Raw genomic sequence first — 7,655 nt, forward strand, 5'->3', positions numbered from 1 at the left:
ACAAATGAAATAATAATTTATCATTCGCTATACAGCTGTTTCAAAAGAAGCCTAATTTCATTTTTTTATATACGAAACAAAAAATAGAAAGACAGAGTTAAGTCTTTTCAACATTTGAGCTACATATTTCTATTTAATGACTTAGAGGTCTGCTGAAAGCATTGTAAGCTTCTCCTCATGTCGTGATGTAGGAAATTCGCTGAACTATTCTCAGTATGACATTGTACGACTTCAGCATTAGTCAGAATGTATATTAGAGCTATATGAAGCTCAGGATTACACAGTATGTAAATTCCTTCTAATGCAGTGCATGGCTGCCATTCTGCTGCATCTCTGGTCCACTACCAATGACCTACATACACACTAGAGCAGAACAAAGGGACACGACAACCCTGCAGAGAGCCTCGCCTTTCATAGGAACGATTCTCATCCTTATATAGGGGCAGCCCTCGATCCGCTCGCAGGCCACACGCACAGTGAATCCCCTGGGTTGTCTGATCAAGAATCCCAAGTCACTTTGGTCTCTGTCATGATGATGGGTACGATGACACAGCAAACACAGCAAAGCAGAAGTGATCGAGCCAATAAAGCAACACACAAATGTGGATCAGGTGGTGACTGCTCATCCCTACAGACACAGCAATTTCTTCTAAAGCTATGACCTTGAGGATATTGCACAATTGTAAATTTTGCAACATCTCATCCTGTTGGGAAATAAAAGTGCATCCTCCTCCAGAGCTTTAGTATCAGTGTGGTGGTCGGCCCGCTTAAAGGGTGGAACTGCTCTCACTGTTTAACCCTGTAATCTTCCAGTAGAGTTAAAGGCCACCACAGCAGTCACATTAAATTAGAGGGTCAAGCTGTGCTTGTGTGATACTACGTGTCACAACTCCACTCACTTACAGAGATACTCCATTAATTTACTGTAGCACTTATATAGAGTTGAGGTCTCACAAGAGACAGATTTATAAAAAGGGACAGTCGAAATTGAAGCAGCAGAGGAAAAGATACATCCCTATTAGTCCCTTATATCCTACAATTCTCATCACACTACTTAGAAGCACAATTCATTAAATCTATGAAGCATCATGCTGACAAATGGTGCAGAAACACATAAGTGTCCTAAGTAAAGGAAGTTTCATCGTGTATTTAAAATAAAATATTTCTACAATTTGTAAAAAGCATAAGGTAGATGTCAGTCCTGAACTGACTCCATGAAGGAAGTTAATATTAATTCCTTGCTTCTCCAGTCCCCTCATAATGGTATACCTATCAGACCAATCTTAGAATAAAACAAATTCTAAATTCACATACATTGTGCACCAAAAAACATCCAATTAAATATTCTTATGTGCAGTAACCAGGGCAGTCATCATGCACTCAATTAGGGGCTGCGTTATTGTGATTATATTTATTATTCTGACAACTGCAGTGATGTGTTACTTTTAGGGAGGTTCAGACTCCAAAAATATCATCATGTGTAATCAGAATAAATTAATTGTGTAGAGTCTCTAAACATTCATTAAAGGATCAAACAGTGTTGCGTAGGAGCCCTCCTAATTAATAATGCAGATAAGATGAGGGGCAAGTTTTTCTGTTTTGGTGCAGACAAGATTTGATGACTGTGGCAGTGGTGCTTGCCACGGGGCTCTCCAACACACAGACAGAGACGGAATTCAAGACGGAATTCGACCACCGGAGGGCCTCGTGGGGGGGTGGGCTGGCTCCCTCTCCTGGTTCCGAAGGGAAGGGGGGGGGGCTCGAGCGAGTTGCCCTCAGGTTCTGAAGAGTGCAGCAGCAGTCACTGCCGTTACAGCCACAGCGACCGCCAGCTCCCAGGTCATCCACGCTCTCTGAAACAAGCGGTGACACAGAAATGGAAACATGAGCCTCACCACATGAAACCGCCCATCCGAGGATTGCCAAAGCTTTGACAGAGGGAGCTTGCAATTGAGATCAATGCAGTGCACAGAGGACGTGAGTTATAAACGGCTCTTTCAGATAAAGATAAGCCCATTCAAGAGAGAAACAGTTGTTAAGCGTTAAGGCATCCAGACAAGACAAACAGATGTCAGATGTTGGAACTGTATGATCAGAGAGGTTAGATATCTGAGACATTAATTTCCCCAGAGGAAGGCATTCTGGGAAACGAGGAAAACCTGATTAATTCATGCAATGAGCTAAAAGACACTGATGAGAATGAAAGATGTAGGCCGACTTGACAGGAGTGTACCTTACTACCACAATGCACCGAAGCACCAATACAGCAAAGCCAGGAAAAGGCAGATGACTATGGCTTATGCAGGCAGCAATAGGGATGTCTACAGAAGGAAAGGGATATTATAGTAATCAACTGAAATGGGACATACTTTAGTTGGGCGTTGTAGCTTTATTAATAAACCCTGAGTCAGTAGTCTGTGTCTGTGGTGTTTATATAAATCTTTCTGTCTAAAAGCAGTCATCGACAGTGAATGAGTAGAAGGGAGCAGGTGTACTGAGGTTAAAACAACATATTGTGAATCTAATAAACCTGAAGACATTTTAACAAAAAGAAAATTTGTTCAGTTTACTGTGGTTGCTAAATTAGTAACAAAGCTCATGCTCCCAAAACCAATACAACTAGAGATGTTCACATATTTCTACGATTTGTAAACTCTTCATACGTTTAAAAGTAATGTGTTTTTTTGTTATGAGAAAAAGACGGCCTTCTTCTTTCTGCTGAGTGTTAGATAGTCACTCACCTTTGATCTTTTCTCCTGAAGCTTCTTCATGTTGGCTTTGCATGACTTAAGTATCTGTAAGCGACTGAGTCTCCTGATCAGTGTTCACATAGTTTTCTGTCAGGTCCGACAGCTCAGTTTTAGTCTCATCGAGCTGTACAAAGAAAAACACCAAAAGTATTACTAATTATAGTCGTAGTAGAGTTTTATTAAAACCAAAAACTAAACAAGTTTAACTAAAAAACAACAGCAAATCACTTTATTTTATTCTAGCAATATAACCAGCAGAAGAACTCTGGTGTGGGTAACTACATCAGTGAGAAACTGCGTTTGTATTTATCAGTTGTTTCTAATAGGAAATCAGCCCTAACTGGCCCAAAATACCCAGTGACACAAAATTAGAAAATCTTTTAGGCATATGAATTTCAAAACTGAATTTCATGGTCAGTAAAAAAAGAGAACAAAATGTCAGGATTAAATGCTACTACCGAGATCTCCTGTCTTTCTTATAGTCATGCGAGCGTAGAGGAAAATAACCTAAAGCCTGAATTGTCTACCATTTGGAACTTAACGTTGAAAGTACTGAGACACTGAAACCGGTGTAAGCTCAACTAGAATATTCATTAATGTATACAGGTAAATAAATTACAAGAGCAACATTGAGGCTCTGCAGTAAAACAGTAGCCGGTGGCCTAGATGGACTTTAAGAAGAAAGTCTTAAAGGGTCCAAAATGCTTTGGATTTCACATGGGGCTGTTTCATACTACGTAAAGGCTTTTGAGCAAAGGTATGATATGGTATAATGTGTTCTGGCTGAGCCGATTCAGCAGTGATTAAACACCTATACAAAAGACAAAAAGAGAAAAGTAACAGTTTAAAGTGTCAGTTTAAAATGATTTTCTGGAGAATAAATATATTCATTTAATCTTGGGGCAAACGTCAAAGAAAAAACATAAAATTTCTTTATCAGCCTGTTCGTATTTCACTATGGTGAACCAGAAACTCAAATTGTAAAAAAAAGTACACAATTTAACTTCATTGTATGGTTCCGTGTCGGTAGAGTCCAACTTCATTTCCTCTCAAAGGATAAACTTACACCCCTTAACTGAGAGTGCGTGTGGGAGGTTTCATAAATACTTTAACACCTTGTCAACATTGGTAGCGTTCTTTGTAAAAAAGCCTGGTCAGCAGAAGCTGCAGTCCTCGGGCAGTGTATAAGCCGCCACAATGCTACTGTGTGCTCAGGATTGTTTTGACCTAGCTCACAGATCTATACACAATCATGTGCTTGCATGTTTAAATGGAATAAAGTAAGACTCAAGGCCTAAAACCTCTCTTGGGGCTGCATTTAAGTGCAGGTGAAGTGTGAGTCATTCTGTCTCCAGTAAGTGGCACGATTGAAACATGATAGTGAAAGGCATCCAGTCACGGACAGCGGCAACAGTGAGGGTCAGGTTCGAGGCGGAGATAATCTCCAGCCTAACCAATATGATTCTTGGACGTTATTCTGAGATGCTCACTCAGGTGGATGTCTTTATATTTTGAGAGCATACCTCTCTCTGCAGAGCCATGTTGCGACTGTCTGTCTCATCCAGTTGGGTTTGCCACTTGGTGCTATCCTGCTGGTGCTGGAGCTGCAGGGCTGCCAGCCTCTTCTCCAACTCCTGCTGGGGTCTCTCTAGGGCTTTGAGGCTGTTGCTCAGCTCAGCATTCTGAGCACGGGAACTGAGAGAAACAAAACAACACCGAGTTCAATAGGTGGAGGATGAAAAACAGCCAAGTGTTTGATATACTGTACAGCAAAGGGGCAGAGTTAAGCAAATGATACACAAATGTGGAGGGTGCAGCTGAATATGTGGTTATGCTGCTAACTGAACTGGCAAGTTCCTTCTCCAACTGCGGCTGGTCGGTCTTGTCTTTCAGGCTAGACTTGGAGAGTTCCTCCTTCTCAGCCCAGAGTGAAGCACATTTTGTCTGCTGCTCATTACACCTTCCCTGAGCGGCCGCATGTTCACCGGCTGTGAAAAAAAGAAGTTTTTTTTAATGGTGCATTCTTTGAGCAGATGCTCTTTTGTTAATTTTAACTTGTATATATCATTTGAGCTGTATATTGTTGAGCAGCCAAGAGCAGTTCATCAAAGTTTAAAAACATGTCACTTCCTGTAGCCAGCAGGTGGCCCTGTAATGATGACTCAATATTGATATGGTTATGATTAGGGCAGGCATGTGAATGTGTGAATGAGTTTTGAAGCTGAAAGAACAATACACAGAAGAGTTTTAATAAATCCCTCTTTTTTGGTGAATCATCAAAATGTCACACCACGCCATAGTCACACCGTGTGATGAAATAATATATACCGAAGTAGTTTATATCTCAATCTTGTTGAGATGTCATTCATAGAAGTTGAAGTTTTACTTTTTATATCTTTTATCTTTATATATTTTTATTTTATATATTGTTTTTTTTTCTTATGTGTGTAGTATTTATTGTTTTTATGTTTTATGTTCATTGTATGCAGAAACAACCAGAGCAAATTCCAGGTAGGTGTTAACCTACTTGGCAATAAATACATTCTGATTCTGATTCTGATGAAAGCTCAAGGACAAGTTCATCAGTTATCTTTTGTCATAAAAATACAAATGTCCCTAGTGATTTGTGTACATGTCGGCCAGCTTCACTTTAGGGGACGCTAGTCAGTTAGTTTGTCATACATTCCTAAAAACCATATAAATATCTTCGGGGGGGGGGGGGGCTGTTGTTACAAGAATGTATTTTGAGGGAGACTGAACCATGAACACTGAAGTTACAGAAACGTTTGTGTTAAACGTCGAATTGATGAACTTTGACGCCACTAATATGGCGTTTGACCCATAGTCACAGTAATCTTATGCCATTATCAATGTCTTGAGACAATTTTGACACAGTTTGACATGGTTGCAGTCAGTGATGAGGAGGAATACTTCCAAGTGTAAGATGTTCCAAAAACAAGACATTTCCTGTTGCCACCAGGGGGGGCTGTGATTTTAATTCATAATTTCTGTGTAGATGTCTTCAGGCCGGGATTATTGTCTTACATGTTTAGTTTGGAGTCGATTGCACCATGTATGTCTGAGATACAGAACATCGTGTTTTGATGGCGTGTAATCAAACTTTTACGCCATGCCACGATCACACCGTGTGATGAAAACTCGAAATTCAAGGTAGTTTATATCTGCATTTTGTTGTGATGACACTTATGTCCATATGACGTTGATCTGATGAAAACCCTGGGACAAGTAAATCAAAGACATATTTTTGAAAACTTCCAAAATGGAAGTAAATCCAAAATGGCGGGCTTCCTGTTGCATTTTTACCATTGCACTGTTGGACTTTTTTTTTGTCTAGTCATGATACACCTGGGCTACGACTTTTATGAAGATCGGTGAAAGCTAACTGAGGGGCTTTTCCTTAGATGGCGCTGTTGAGCCATTTTGCCACGCCCATTTCAAATTACTACAGAATACAATTACTTTTTGGGATTTTGAATTTCCTGCAAACTTTGGTGAGAATTGGAGCTTTACTAGGCCCTGAAAAAACCCAAAAGGGCAATACAAATCCTTTGAAATACAATACACTCTCACGCTATTGAAACAGATTTCACAGTCTCATGCCTTTTCTTATGCTAGCTTGATTTGCTCTACTCTAATGTTAAGTTAATGATTTGAGTGCACAAATACAAATCATCGTGATGCATGTTCTGGTGAAACAGCCAATGACTTCTATGGTTGAATAACTATCTCATGAAATATACAATTCCTCAACATTGCCATTTTTTATTTGGGGAAAGAAAAAAAAAACTCATGCTAAAGAAGTTACCTCAGGACTAGAAGTGTGAAATTTAACATTCAGGAACATATTGATATGAGTCTGGATTTTTCTGTGTGGCCACCATAGACTTCTGAAGCCTGACACTTTAACCTTAGTTGGCAAGTTAATAATGGAGCAAAGGTTTAAGATCTTAAGTTGCAAATCATTAACATTTTCAGGCAATAACAAACCCTTTACTCTTTTTCCTGAAAAATACGATCTTTGTAAAGCCCCACAACAAAGGTTATTGTAGTATTTCAAAAACCCAGCAGCAGTTAAGGTTACTAAGATTATTTACAGGTCTTCTCTAAAAAGTGCAAACCTATTAAATATCGGCGGGTTTAAATCTACATGAAAACAAATGCAATCTAATGCAACATGCTATAGATCTTCCCTTCAGGAAGGTTATAATTAACCTGTTTTTTGTTTTAGCAGAATTTGTTTTACTTTATGATCATTTTGGTGTATCCAGCCTTGAACGAAGAATAGGGTTAATGGCAGAAAATGCAAATATGTATTTTAAGAAAGGCTTATTTTAATATCTTGTTTGCTCAAAAGGTTTGTCTCGCTCGAAAGGGCTCAACATACACAACTCATATTTAAAACAAAATGAAAACCAGATGGTACAGACAGTTTAGAAAGACTGTTAAAGAACACATACATTTGTCTTTTGTTGATGTAAGGATGGTCATTATGAATGGAATGAATGGTTTTATTATTCCAGACCCAAATTCAGACAAAACCTTGAGTAAAACCAGACTTACTTGACTTTACATCGTGTAAGTTCCACCAGAAACTAGTGTTAGATCGCTTAAGTTAGCTTAAGTTAAGTGTTTTTATAGAATTTGGTTGTTTATGGCAAGCTGACATTGGTCGTTACCTGAAATCACGTTAGATGCAATTAATGGCGAGTTTCAGAGTTAAGTGTGATTTATCTGTTAGAAAAAATCTTCTGTATGCTGTAACCACCAAACACTGAAATGAGTTTGCGCTAACATTAATTGGCTAGCAGGGCTAACTAATCGTGAATCGGAGGTGTAATTGTCATGTTAGCTAAAGTTGTCTTCTAGGAAAAGTTATTTTTATTG

The 7,655-nt window shown here is 39.1% G+C and overlaps 1 long non-coding RNA gene across 1 annotated transcript; it reads right to left on the reverse strand.

Moving 5' to 3' along the window:
- Positions 1–1,341: 1,341 nt before the first annotated feature.
- On the reverse strand, positions 1,342–4,631 carry LOC128442940 (uncharacterized). The gene is made up of 3 exons (XR_008338921.1): positions 4,274–4,631; positions 2,742–2,874; positions 1,342–1,853 (listed from the first exon to the last, which is right to left on the reverse strand). It is a non-coding gene; the product is annotated as an uncharacterized LOC128442940 (long non-coding RNA).
- Positions 4,632–7,655: the final 3,024 nt, after the last annotated feature.

This window comes from Pleuronectes platessa, chromosome 6 (assembly GCF_947347685.1).
Source record: "Pleuronectes platessa chromosome 6, fPlePla1.1, whole genome shotgun sequence".
NCBI lineage: Eukaryota > Metazoa > Chordata > Actinopteri > Pleuronectiformes > Pleuronectidae > Pleuronectes > Pleuronectes platessa.